Here is a 14,978-nt window from a genome sequence, read left to right as displayed (position 1 = left end):
GAATTTCTCCCATTCTTCTCTGCAGATCCTCTAAAGCTCTGTCAGGTTGGATGGGGAGCATCGCTGCACAGCTATTTTAAGGTCTCTCCAGAGATGTTTGATTGGGTTCAAGTCCGGGCTGGGCCACTCAAGGACATTCAGAGACTTGTCCCGAAGCCACTCCTGCGTCGTAGCTCTACGGAAAATTCCTTCGACCTCATGGCTTGGTTTTTTTTCTGACATGCACTGTCAACTGTTGGAATGTATATAGGTGTGTGCCTTTCCAAATCATGTCCAATCAATTGAATTTACCACAGGTGGACTCCAATCAAGTTGTAGAAACATCTCAAGGATGATCAATGGAAACAGGATGCACCTGAGCTCAATTTCGAGTCTCATAACAAAGGGTCTGAATACTTATGTAAATATGGTATTTATTTTCTTTATCTTTAATACATTTGCAAAAAATGTCTAAAAAACTGTTTTTTGCTTCGTCGTTATGTGTGTAGATGGATGAGGGAAAAATCGATTTAATCCATTAAAGAATAAGGCTGTAAAGTAACAAAATGTGGAAAAAGCACTGTGCCTTCGGAAAGTATTCAGACCCCTTGACTTTTTTCACATTTTGTCCCCAAGAACACAGTGGCCTCCATCATTCCTAAAGGGAAGAAGTTTGGAACTACCAAGACTCTTCCTAGAGCTGGACACCCTGCCAAACTGAGCAATCGGCACTCCACCAATCATGCCTTTATGGTAGAGTGGCCAGATGGAAGCCACTCCTTTATCAGGACTCAGGATAAGACCCAGATGCAGACAGTTCGAATCACAGATGTTCATTTACAAAACAGGGGGCAGGCAAATGACAGGTCCAGGGCAGTCAGTAAGGTACAGAACCGCAGGCAGGCACAGGGTCAGGGCAGGCAGAGGTCAGTAATCCAGGTCAGTGTCACAAAGTACAGAACGGCAGGCAGGCTCATGGTAGGCAGAATGGTCAAAACCAGAAGAACTAGAAAACAGGGACTAGAGAGAACAGGAGTATGGAAAAAACTCGCTGGTAGGCTTGACGAGACTTGACGAACTCGCAAAAAAACAAACGTAAAAAAACACAGGTATAAATGCACAGGGGATAATGGGGAAAATGGGCGACACCTGGAGGGGGGTGGAGACAAGCACAAGGCAGGTGAAACAGATCAGGGTGTGACATCCTCAGTAAAAGGCTGATGACAGCCCACTTGGAGTTTGTCAAAAGGCACCTAAAGACTCTCAGACCATGAGAAACAAGATTCTCTGATCTGATGAAACCAAGATTGAACTCTTTGGCCTGAATTCCAAGGGTCTCTTCTGGAGGAAACCTGGCACCATCCCTACAGTGTAGCATGGAGGTGGCAACATCCTGCTGTGGGGATGTTTTTCAGCGGCAGGGATGGGACTGGGTACAGAGCGATCCTTGATTGGGGTGAAGGTTCACCTTGCACAACATCCAAGACAACGCAGGAGTGGCTTCGGGACAAGTCTCTAAATGTCCTTGAGTGTCCCAGCCACAGCCCGGACTTGAACCTCATCAAACATCTCTGGAGAGACCTGAAAATAGCTGTGCAGCAACACTCCACATCCAACCGGACGGAGCTTGAGAGGATCTGCAGAGAAGAATGGGAGAAACTCCCAAATACAGGTGTGCCAAACTTGTAGCGTTATACACAAGAAGTGTTGACGCTGTAATCGCTGCCAATGGTGCTTCAAGAAAGTACCGAGTAAAGGGTCTGATATTTCAGTTTTTAAATTTGTAATAAATTAGCATACATTTCTAAAATCCTGTTTTTGCTTTGTCATTATGGGGTATTGTGTGTAGATTGATAAGGGAAAAAATGATGTAATCAGTTAGGATCAGCACTTTACTTTAAGAATGTGAAATGTCAGAATAACAGTAAAGAGAATGATACATTTCAGCTTTTATTTCTTTCATCACATTCCCAGTGCATCAGAGGTTTACATACACTCAATTAGTATTTGGTAGGATTGCTTTTAAACTGTTTAACTTGGGTCAAATGTTTCGGGTAGCCTTCCACAAGCTTCCCACAATAAGATGGGTGAATTGTGGCCCATGCCTCCTGACAGAGCTGGTGTAACTGAGTCAGGTTTGTAGGCCTCCTTGCTCGCACATGCTTTTTCAGTTCTGCCCACAAGTTTTCTATAGGATTGAGGTCAGGATTTTGTGATGGCCCTCCAATACCTTGACTTTGTTGTTCTTAAGCCATTTTGCCACAACGATGGAAGTACTTGGGGTTATTTTCCATTTGGAAGACCCATTTGCGACCATGCTTTAACTTCCTGACTGATGTCTTTAGATGTTTCTTCAATATATCCACATAATTTTCCTTTCTCATGATGCCATCTATTTTGTGAAGTGCACCATTCCCTCCTGCAGCAAAGCACCCCCACAACATAATGATGGTCATTATGGCCAAACAGTTCTATTTTTGTTTCATCACACCAGAGGACATTTCTCCAAAATGTACGATCTTTGTCCCCATGTGCAGTTACAAACCGTAGTCTAGCTTTTTTATGAAGGTTTTGGAGCAGTGGCTTCTTCCTTGCTGAGTGACCTTTCAGGTTATGTCGATATAGGACTTGTTTACTGTGGATTTAGATACTTTTGTACCCGTTTCGTCCAGCATCTTCACAATGTCCTTTGCTGTTTTTCTGGGATTGATTGGCACTATTCGCACCAAAGTACGTTCATCTCTAGGAGACAGAATGCGTCTCCTTCCTGAGCAGTATGACGGCTGCGTGGTCCCATGGTGTTCATACTTGCGTACTGTTGCTTGTACAGATGAAAGTGGTACCTTCAGGAGTTTGGAAATTGCTCCCAAGGATGAACCAGACTTGTGGAGGTCCACAATTTTTTTCTGAGGTCTTGGCTGATATATTTTGATTGATGTCAAGCAAAGAGGCACTGAGTTTGAAGGTAGGCCTTGAAATACATCCACAGGTACACCTCCAATTGACTCAAATGATGTCAATTAGCCTATCAGAAGCTTCTAAAGCCATTACATAATTTTCTGGAATTTTCCAAGCTGTTGAAAGGCACAGTCAACTTAATGTATGTAAACTTTTGACCCACTGGAATTGTGATACAATGAATTATAAGTGAAATAATCTGTCTGTAAACAATTGTTGGAAAAATTATGTGTCGCACAAAGTAGATGTCCTAACCGACTTGCCAAATCTATAGTTTGTTAACAAGAAATTGTGGAGTGGTTGAAAAACGAGTTTTAATGACTCCAACCTAAGTATATGTAAACTTCCGACTTCCGACTTATATACACTGCTCAAAAAAATAAAGGGAACACTAAAATAACACATCCTAGATCTGAATGAATGAAATAATCTTATTAAACACTTCTATCTTTACATAGTTGAATGTGCTGACAACAAAATCACACAAAAAGAATGAATGGAAATCCAATTTATCAACCCATGGAGGTCTGGATTTGGAGTCACACTCAAAATTAAAGTGGAAAACCACAGTACAGGCTGATCCAACCTTGATGTAATGTCCTTAAAACAAGTCAAAATGAGGGTCAGTAGTGTGTGTGGCCTCCACGTGCCTGTATGACCTCCCTACAACGCCTGGGCATGCTCCTGATGAGGTGGCGGATGGTCTCCTGAGGGATCTCCTCCCAGACCTGGACTAAAGCATCCGCCAGCTCCTGGACAGTCTGTGGTGCAATGTGGTGTTGGTGGATGGAGCGAGAATTGATGTCCCAGATGTGCTCAATTGGATTCAGGTCTGGGGAACGGGCGGGCCAGTCCATAGCATCAATGCCTTCCTCTTGCAGGAACTGCTGACACACTCCAGCCACATGAGGTCTAGCATTGTTTTGCATTAGGAGGAACCCAGGGCCAACCGCACCAGCATATGGTCTCACAAGGGGTCTGAGGATCTCATCTCGGTACCTAATGGCAGTCGGGCTACCTCTGGCGAGCACATGGAGGGCTGTGCGGCCCCCCAAAGAAATGCCACCCCACACCATGACTCACCCACCGCCAAACCGGTCATGCTGGAGGATGTTGCAGGCAGCAGAACGTTCTCGACGGTGTCTCCAGACTGTCACGTCTGTCACACGTGCTCAGTGTGAACCTGCTTTCATCTGTGAAGAGCACAGGGCGCCAGTGGCGAATTTGCCAATCTTGGTGTTCTCTGGCAAATGCCAAACGTCCTGCACGGTGTTGGGCTGTAAGCACAACCCCCACCTGTGGACGTCGTGCCCTCATACCACCCTCATGGAGTCTGTTTCTGACCGTTTGAGCAGACACATGCACATTTGTGGCCTGCTGGAGGTCATTTTGCAGGGCTCTGGCAATGCTCCTCCTTGCACAAAGGCGGAGGTAGCGGTCCTGCTGCTGGGTTGTTGCCCTCCTACGGCCTCCTCCACGTCTCCTGATGTACTGGCCTGTCTCCAGGTAGTGCCTCCATGCTCTGGACACTACGCTGACTGAAACAGCAAACCTTCTTGCCACAGCTCGCATTGATGTGCCATCCTGGATGAGCTGCACTACCTGAGCCACTTGTGTGGGTTGTAGACTCCGTCTCATGCTACCACTAGAGTGAAAGCACCGCCAGCATTCAAAAGTGACCAAAACATCAGCCAGGAGGCATAGGAACTGAGAAGTGGTCTGTGGTTACCACCTGCAGAACCACTCCTTTATTAGGGGTGTCTTGCTAATTGCCTATAATTTCCACCTGTTGTCTATTCCATTTGCACAACAGCATGTGAAATTTATTGTCAATCAGTGTTGCTTCCTAAGTGGACAGTTTGATTTCACAGAAGTGTGATTGACCTGGAGTTACATTGTGTTGTTTAAGTGTTCCCTTTATTTTTTTGAGCAGTATACATATATATATATTCTATATATGTAATACAAAGCCAAAATATCAATAAACTGACAGTACATGTGTCCGTGTCTCTCTCTCTCTCTCTCTCTCTTTCTCTCTCTCTCTCTCTCTGTTTTCTCCCTCTATCCACTATGCTTGGCTGTTGGAGCAGCAGCTGAGATGTCTGTGCTCCTAAGTCTAGCACCACTGGGACCAGAAGACCTGCCAAGAAGTGACGGGCCTTTCACCGAATGAAATAAGCGGGATATACTGTAGGCGGGACTTTCCAGCCTTCAGTGTGGCGGCTATGTAATGTAATCAGACACCAGAGCCACTTGTTACTGCAGCTCATAAACTCACTCACTGGGCTGAATAGCCTGAGATTCAGAAGCGAATAAACATTGATAAAACAATAAAAATTCACAGACATTCTCAGAATTGACCTTTATTGTAATACATGATGACTTGTGTTTCGTAAAAAGCACTGTATACATGTCTAGTAGATGGCTATTGCCTTACGGATGTGTTATAAAAGTCAATCTAACGACTTGTTAGAATATATTGCAAGTAGTCTAGTGTCTTAAATGTTCCCCGAATCTCCCTTCCCATTCAATTCTCTGGCAACTACAGTAGGTATGAAATATAGTTCATACAATATACAGGCAAAATATTTGTCCTAACTGGCAGTAGTAGGCTACCTGATCTGTGTCAGTGTGAGTGTGTCTTTCACTTTCTTCTTCCTACCTTAACTGCACTACAGCAGCTGATCTGTCATTTCTCACAGACACAGACACAGACACAGCGCTCAGACCAGCAGAACCAGAACCTTCAGCAAATAAGTCAGTTCATTTCACACATTTATCAGCATCGGCATCAAGAGCACTTTTTTGGTCTCTCTAAAACCTTTCAGTTTTTCTGTTTGACTGAGTGACTGACAGAGTCAGAGTGAGTCTCACTCTCCTCGATGATGCACGTTTAACTATGAATGTGAATTTGCGCCACCGCAGCTCAGCTAGTCAGAAAATCGGGCCGGCCCATCTTGGCTGTTGCCCACCGGTCAGCCAAATGCTCAATATACACTGAACAAAAATATAAACGCAACATGCAACAATTTTAACAATTTTACTGAGTTATAGTTCATACAAGGAAATCAGTCAATTGAAATTAATTAAGCCCTAATCTATGGATTTCACATGACTGGGCAGGGGTGCAGCCATGGATGAGAATTAGTTTTTCTCCACAAAAGGGCTTATCTAAAGACAGAAATACTCTTCAGTTTCATCAGCTGTCCGGGTGGCTGGTGTCAGACAATCCCGCAGGTGAAGAAGTGGGATGTGGAGGTCGAGGGCTAGCGTGGTTACAGGTGGTCTGCGGTTGTGAGGCCGATTGGACGTATTGCCAAATTCTCTAAAATAACAGCTTATGGTAGAGAAATGAACATAACATTCTCTGGCAACTGCTCTGTTGGACATTCCTGCAGTCAGCATGCCAATTGCATGCTCCCTCAAAACTTCAGACATCTGTGGCATTGTGTTGTGTGACAAAACTGCTCATTTTAGAGTGGCCTTTTATTTTCCCCAGCACAAAGTGCACCTGTGTAATGATCATGCTGTTTATTAAGCTTCTTGATATGCCACACCTGTCAGGTGGATGGATTATCTTGGCAAAGGAGAAGTGCTCACTAACAAGGGTGTAAACAAATTTGTGCACAACATTTGAGATAAATAAGCTTTTTATGCATATGGAACATTTCTTGGATCTTTTATTTAATAAGGTCATGAAACATGGGACCAACACTTTATGTGTTGCATTTATATTTTTGTTCAGTATAGATGATTATGACAACAGATAATTCGTTCAAAAGTCATAATACAGTATTTATGCCTCTGTAACTTTCTCACTCATCATTATTTACTATTAATTCATGATTATCCGTTATCATGGTAGCATCCACATTATTCATATTATTTTCTTATGTACAATAGGCGTGACTCCAAAATGACACAATACATTATTTACCGTAAATTTCTATTAGGCACAACATAATCTGAAACATAACTCCAAAAAAATTGAAATGCATCCAACAAGTTTGTAGAGTCACAGGCTTCATGAAGTCATTATGTGCTAGGAATATGGGGCCAAATACTAAACTTTTGAAAACATTTACCACACTATAACACAGATACGTGTACATAAAGTGCTTTCATTTCTAAACAGTGATGCACAAAAATACCCGCAAATAAAAGGTGACATTCTGTACTGTCGCCTCATATAAAACATTTGATCTCAAATCCAAAATTTGCTTCACTGGGGAAATAAATACATAGGGGCGTGTACACCTAAATACAGCACCTCACTGAGAGCAGTGCATCATTTACTACTTGAATCACAAATTAACACATTATACATGTCCATGAGATCTACATTCAGTTCAGATAGTTTCCTTGTGGAGAGACGGAGAAACCATCCCATCTCATTACCATCCCTCACAGTGAGTAAACAGACACATAGACCAGAGGCTTGTCTGACTTCTGGGAAGGGTCTGCATGCTGGACACCACCTGCACATCTCCAACAGTGATTTCTTAAAATGAAATCTGCTCCTGTACATGTATGTTCCTAGAGAGACGTACATAGGTAATCAGACCATCCCATCCCATCTGTGTGCCCACACCAGAGCCCTGACTTCCTGGGAGGGTCTTCATGCCGGACATCCCCCTCTCCATCTCCAACCATGATATATGGCCAGATGCATCAAATCGCACAAGATAAACAAGCACTGAGTTTCATCAGGGCCATCATAGCTTTAATTTGGCTGCCTAATGAGTCAGATCCAGTGGCGGAGATAAGAGTTGTCAGAGGCCCGACTCTAATGAATTTCTTGCCACTTGTAATCAAGGTTGCCTGTCTGAGGGGGGATGATTAATGGAACCCTGGAGGATTCCCTCGGCCCTCAGCCTTCATTACAGCTAATGCATTCTCAGGCAAATTAACAGCGGCGAAAAGAAACGCGCGAACATGAGCCAAGGGGGGCAAAGAGAGCGAGAGATGGAATGAGGGGTTAGAGATAAGTAGGGAGAGGGAAGGGGGAGAGAATGGGAGAGGGACGGAGGGAGGGATGGGGGAGAAAGAGATGTAAGGGGGAGGGAGATGGAGAGGGAAGGAGGGGAGAGAGAGATGGAGAGAAGGGGATAGGGAGATTGAGAGATGTAGAGAAGCGGGAGAGACATGAAAGAAAGAAACAGGGATGGATAGAGAGTAAAATAAAGGCGGTATGAAGGGAAGATCGAGGTAGAGAGGGAGGGAAAGACATTTGTATTTACTTAGATACTCTGATTAAGGAGAGGCAAAGATATGGAGATGAGTGTGGAGAAACGGGTAGGAGGGGACAGGTCCGATTGGGCAGGATATAACATGGACATTAGGTTACTTCTGGTCACACATGATGGAGGGGGAAATTGTAAATGGATATTCAGGAGCTTGTCAGGAAGGACTGAGGATGAATACCCATGAGAAGTGGTCAGGAGGGAAGGGAGGTAACAAGATAGATATAATTACTGGTCAAAGGGGAAAAGGTTTAGCCTGCTCCCAGATCTGTTAGTCAGATCTAAAGCCTAGGATGTATTCAACACTTTCAGTAGAAACACAGAAAGAAGCATGTTAACAAATACCTTTATTGGTTTATAACTGAGGTATTATATTCGCGGCAATTAAACTGGAATTCAACAGAAATGGTTTCGATCAGCAGATTTTTGCCTTTCGTATAAAAACATTAAAATATTGAAAGAGTTCTACTAATTGGCAACCATGCATATGATAGGCAACTATAGTTAAACAATTTGCACAGCAAGCACACAGTAAACAATTACCTTGTGATTAGGTAGCGCAACACAAGATTTTTAATTAATGCTGGTAAATATGTTCTTGTCAGGTGTTTGTGTAGCCATCCATCAGAGGAAAACCCTCCTCTGCAATCTGGGAGGTGATTTGTCTGAGCCAAGGTGGGCAGCACAAAACACTCCTCAGTGTTTACCTACCTCCTACTGTACGCAATAAAAAAAAACAGGGTTCTGTACACCAAGGGAGAAAACGTTTTGAAATCAAATCAAAGTTTATTGGTGGCATACACAGATGTTATCGCAGGTGCAGTGAAATGCTTGTGTTTCTAGCTCCAACAGTGCAGTTAATACCTAGCAATGAAAAATAAAAAAACAATACACAAATAATCCAGAAAAATTAAGAAATATCAGAACGAGCAATATCAGATACTGGAATATATATATATATATATATATATAAATAATGTTCCCTTGGAAAGTATCCAGACCACTTTACTTTTTCCATATTTTGTTACGTTACAGCCTTATTCTAAAATGGATTAAATAAAAAAATGTCCTCATCAATATACACAACAACAAAAAACAGAATGACAAAGCAAAAACTGTTTTTTATTTTTGCAAAAACAGAAATACCATATTTATATAAGTATTCAGACCCTTTGCTATGAGACTCGAAATTGAGCTCAGGTGCATCTTGTTTCCATTGATCATCATTGAGATGTTTCCACAACTTGATTGGAGTCCACCTGTGGTCAATTCAATTGACTGGACATGAGTTGGAAAGGCACACCTGTCTATATAAATATTATTTGATTGAATTACCGTCTCTTGTCATCTCCCGCACTTGTCATCTCCCGTCTGGATTACTGCAACTCGCTGTTGGCTGGGCTCCCTGCCTGTGCCATTAAACCCCTACAACTCATCCAGAACGCCGCAGCCCGTCTGGTGTTCAACCTTCCCAAGTTCTCTCACGTCACCCCGCTCCTCCGCTCTCTCCACTGGCTTCCAGTCGAAGCTCGCATCCGCTACAAGACCATGGTGCTTGCCTACGGAGCTGTGAGGGGAACGGCACCTCCGTACCTTCAGGCTCTGATCAGGCCCTACACCCAAACAAGGGCACTCCGTTCATCCACCTCTGGCCTGCTCGCCTCCCTACCTCTGAGGAAGCACAGTTCCCGCTCAGCCCAGTCAAAACTGTTCGCTGCTCTGGCACCCCAATGGTGGAACAAGCTCCCTCACGACGCCAGGACAGCGGAGTCAATCACCACCTTCCGGAGACACCTGAAACCCCACCTCTTCAAGGAATACCTGGGATAGGATAAAGTAATCCTTCTAACCCCCCCCTTAAAAGATTTAGATGCACTATTGTAAAGTGGTTGTTCCACTGGATATTATAGGTGAATGCACCAATTTGTAAGTCGCTCTGGATAAGAGCGTCTGCTAAATGACTACAATGTAAATGTAAATGTAATATATAAGCTCCCACAGTTGACAGTGTACGTCAGAGCAAAAACCAAGCCATGAGGTTGAAGGAATTGTCCGTAGAGCCCCGAGACAGGATTGTGTTATTTCATAGTTTTGAGGTTTTCACTATTATTCTGCAATGTAGAAAATAGTAAAAATAATAAAAACCCTGGAATGAGTAGGTGTGTCTAAACTTTTGACTGGTACTGTATATATATACTGTACATATTGAACAAAAAAATTAACACAATATTCAGCCATTTCAACATTTGTACTGAGTTACAGTTCATATAAGAAAAACAGCCAATTTAAATAAATTCATTAGGCCCTAATCTATGGATTTCACATGACTTGGGAGCCAGGCCCACCCACTGGGGAGCCAGGCGCAGCAAATCAGAGTTTTTCACCCACAAAAGAGCTTTATTACAGACAGAAAAACTCCTCCTTTCATCAGCTGTCCAGGTGGCTGGCCTCAGACGATCCCGCAGGTGAAGATGGTGGATGTGGAGGTCCTGGGCTGACATGGTTACACGTGGTTGTGAGGCCGGTTGGATGTACTGGCAAATTCTCTAAAACGACGTTGGAGGCAGCTTATGGTAGAGAAATGAACATTAAATTATCTGGCAACAGTTCTGTTGGACATTCCTGCAGTCAGCATACCAATTGCACGTTCCCTCAAAACTTGAGACATCTGTGGCATTGTGTTGTGTTACAAAACTGCACATTTAGAGTTGCCTTTTACTGTCCCCTGCACAAAGTGCACATGTTTAATGATCATGCTGTTTCATCAGCTTCTTGATATGCCACACCTGTTAGATGGAATGTCTTGGAAAAGGACAAATGCTCACTAACAGGGAAGTAAACAAATTTGTGCACCTAATTTGAGAGAAATAAGCTTTTTGTGTGTATGGAACATTTCTGTGATCTTTTATTTCAGCTCATGAAACATGGAACCAACACTTTACATGTTGCGTTTATATTTTGTTCAGCATATTTAAGCAATAATCCATGAGGAGGTGTGGTATATGGCCAGTACTGTGTACCACGGCTAAGGGATGTTCTTACGCATGACGCAACACGGAGTTCCTGGATACAGCTCTAAAGCCATGGTACAGTTGAAGTCTGAAGTTTACATACACCATAGGCAATTACATTTAAACTCAGTTTTTCACAATTCCTGACATTTAACCAGAGTAAAAATTCTCTGTCTTAGGTCAGTTAGGATCACCACTTTACTTTAAGAATGTAAAATGTCAGATTAATAGTAAAGAGAATGCTATACACTGCTCAAAAAAATAAAGGGAACACTTAAACAACACAATGTAACTCCAAGTCAATCACACTTCAACATGCTGTTGTGCAAATGGAATAGACAACAGGTGGAAATTATAGGCAATTAGCAAGACACCCCCAATAAGGAGTGGTTCTGCAGGTGGGGACCACAGACCACTTCTCAGTTCCTATGCTTCCTGGCTGATGTTTTGGTCACTTTTGAATGCTGGCGGTGCTTTCAGTCTAGTGGTAGCATGAGACGGAGTCTACAACCCACACAAGTGGCTTAGGTAGTGCAGCTCATCCAGGATGGCACATCAATGCGAGCAGTGGCAAGAAGGTTTGCTGTGTCTGTCAGCGTAGTGTCCAGAGCATGGAGGCGCTACCAGGAGACAGGCCAGTACATCAGGAGACGTGGAAGAGGCCGTAGGAGAGCAACAACCCAGCATCAGGACCGCTACCTCCGCCTTTGTGCAAGGAGGAGCAGGAGAAGCACTGCCAGAACCCTGCAAAATGACCTCCAGCAGGCCACAAATGTGCATGTGTCTGCTCAAACGGTCAGAAACAGACTCCATGAGGGTGGTATGAGGGCCCGACGTCCACAGGTGGGGGTTGTGCTTACAGCCCAACACCGTGCAGGACGTTTGGCATTTGCCAGAGAACACCAAGATTGGCAAATTCGCCACTGGCGCCCTGTGCTCTTCACAGATGAAAGCAGGTTCACACTGAGCACATGTGACAGACGTGACAGAGTCTGGAGACGCCGTGGAGAACGTTCTGCTGCCTGCAACATCCTCCAGCATGACCGGTTTGGCGGTGGGTGAGTCATGGTATGGGGTGGCATTTCTTTGGGGGGGCGCACAGCCCTCCATGTGCTCGCCAGAGGTAGCCTGACTGCCATTAGGTACCGAGATGAGATCCTCAGACCCCTTGTGAGACCATATGCTGGTGCGGTTGGCCCTGGGTTCCTCCTAATGCAAGACTGCTAGACCTCATGTGGCTGGAGTGTGTCAGCAGTTCCTGCAAGAGGAAGGCATTGATGCTATGGACTGGCCCGCCCGTTCCCCAGACCTGAATCCAATTGAGCACATCTGGGACATCATGTCTCGCTCCATCCACCAACACCACGTTGCACCACAGACTGTCTAGGATTTGGCAGATGCTTTAGTCCAGGTCTGGGAGGAGATCCCTCAGGAGACCATCCTCCACCTCATCAGGAGCATGCCCAGGCGTTGTAGGGAGGTCATACAGGCACGTGGAGGCCACACACACACTATTGAGCCTCATTTTGACTTGTTTTAAGGACATTACATCAAAGTTGGATCAGCCCGTAGTGTGGTTTTTCACTTTAATTTTGAGTGTGACTCCAAATCCAGACCTCCATGGGTTGATAAATTGGATTTCCATTGATTATTTTTTTGTGATTTTGTTGTCAGCACATTCAACTATGTAAAGAAAAAAGTCTTTAATAACCCTCTTCAGCGTCTCATCCCGTCAGCGGGATCAAAATCCAGCGAAAAATCATATCGCCAATTAGCATTAAAAAAAAATCATAATTTTTTTAAAAGAAAATTAATATTATTATTTTTTTTTTATAGATACACCTCTCCTGAATCGACCCACGTCGTCCGATTTCAAAAAGGTTTTACAGGAAAAGCAAATCATTAGATTATGTTAGATGAGTCCATCGTAAAAAGCAGCTTCATAGCCATTTTCCGACCAACCACTTGCATCACATATAATCAAAAAACAGCTAAATGCAGCACTAACCTTTTACAAACTTCATCAGATGGCACCCCTAGGACATCATGTTATACAATGCATGCATTCTTTTGTTCAATAAAGGTCATATTTATATATAAAAACAGCATTTTACATCTCTGTCTGACGTTGACTAAATAATTTCCCCTCAAATGCGTCCCGGTAAACAATGCTACATTTCCCTAAATTACTATCCTATAACGATTTTTTTAAATTTATATTGTCAATCTAACATTTATAGATGAATATCTCTTGAGAACACCTGTCATACCAGATTTTAAATTAACTTTACTGGGTAATCACACTTTGCGATAAAAGGAGATGCGATACTCAGAAAATGAGCTAATATACAGAGCTCGGCGCCATCTTGGAAACAATCGCATGTCACATCTCATCTTGTATAATATTGTCAATAATCGCCTACCTTTAGTTGTCTTCATCAGAAAGCATCCCAGGTCCACAACAGATGTATTTTCGGTCCAAAAGTCCATACTTCACGTTCCATTAGCCTGCTGTTGGTAGCGCGTCCTATGGCTCTCTCCAAGCGCAGGGCTGAAGTTCCGGATAAAATGAGATTCTCCCGCCTGTAGGTTCGTTCAAACATGTCAAACGTTGTAAAACATGAATCTTCAGGGCCTGTAACACCAAGAGAGCCAATAAGATTCGAGGGGGATGATTTCATGGCCTTTAAAACCGTTTCCAAAGGTGGGGGTAGACATGGCCGCCGGCGTCATAATGGTGATGGCCCATCCCCTGTGACCAATTTGCAACTCGTCTCATTCACTGAGTTTCGACCGTATAAGGCTCAAACCACTGTGAAAAGACTGGCGACATCTAGTGGAAGCAATAGGAAGTGCTCACTGAACCATTGTTAACGGTGTGATTAATAAGGAAAGATGAGAAGTCGAGTCCACAATTCAGAATTCCACTTCCTGTTTCAATCGGTCTCGGGGTTTTGACTGCCATTTGAGTTCTGTTATACTCACAGACACCATTCAAACAGTTTTAGAAACTTTAGAGTGTTTTCTATCCATATATAATAAGTATATGCATGCCCTAGCTTCTGAGTTTGATTAGTAGGCCGTTGAAAATGGGAACGATTTTTTTTCAAAATGCGCTGTGGCGCCCCCTATCCTAGGGTATCCTCAAGAGGTTTTAATAAGATTATTTCATTCAAATCTAGGATGTGTTGTTTAAGTGTTCCCTTTATTTTTTTGAGCAGTATATTTCAGCTTTTATTTCTTTCATCACATTCCCAGTGGGTCAGAAGTTTACATACACTAAATTAGTATTTGGTAGCATTGCCTTTAAACTGTTTAACTTGGGTCAAACGTTTCGGGGAGCCGTCCACAAGCTTCTCACATAAGTTGGGTGAATTTTGGCCCATGCCTCCTGACAGAGCTGGTGTAACTGAGTCAGGTTTGTAGACCTCCTTGCTCGCACATGCTTTTCCAGTTCTGCCCACAAATGTTCTATAGGATTGAGGTCAGGGCTTTGTGATGGCCACTCCAATACCTTGACTTTGTTGTCCTTAAGCCATTTTGCCACAACTTTGGAAGTATGCTTGGGGTCATTGTCCATTTGGCAGACCCATTTGCAACCAAGCTTTAACTTCCTGACTGATGTCTTGAGATGTTGCTTTAATATATCCACATAAGTTTCCTTTCTCATGATGCCATCTATTTTGTGAAGTGCACCAGTCCCTGCTGCAGCAAAGCACTCCCACAACATGATGCTGCCACCCCCGTGCTTCACGGTTGGGATGGCGTTCTTCGGGTTGCAAGCTTC

Source organism: Salmo salar, chromosome 03, assembly GCF_965601325.2.
Source record: "Salmo salar chromosome 03, fSalSal1, whole genome shotgun sequence".
Lineage (NCBI taxonomy): Eukaryota > Metazoa > Chordata > Actinopteri > Salmoniformes > Salmonidae > Salmo > Salmo salar.
This window is presented reverse-complemented; position numbering follows the sequence as displayed.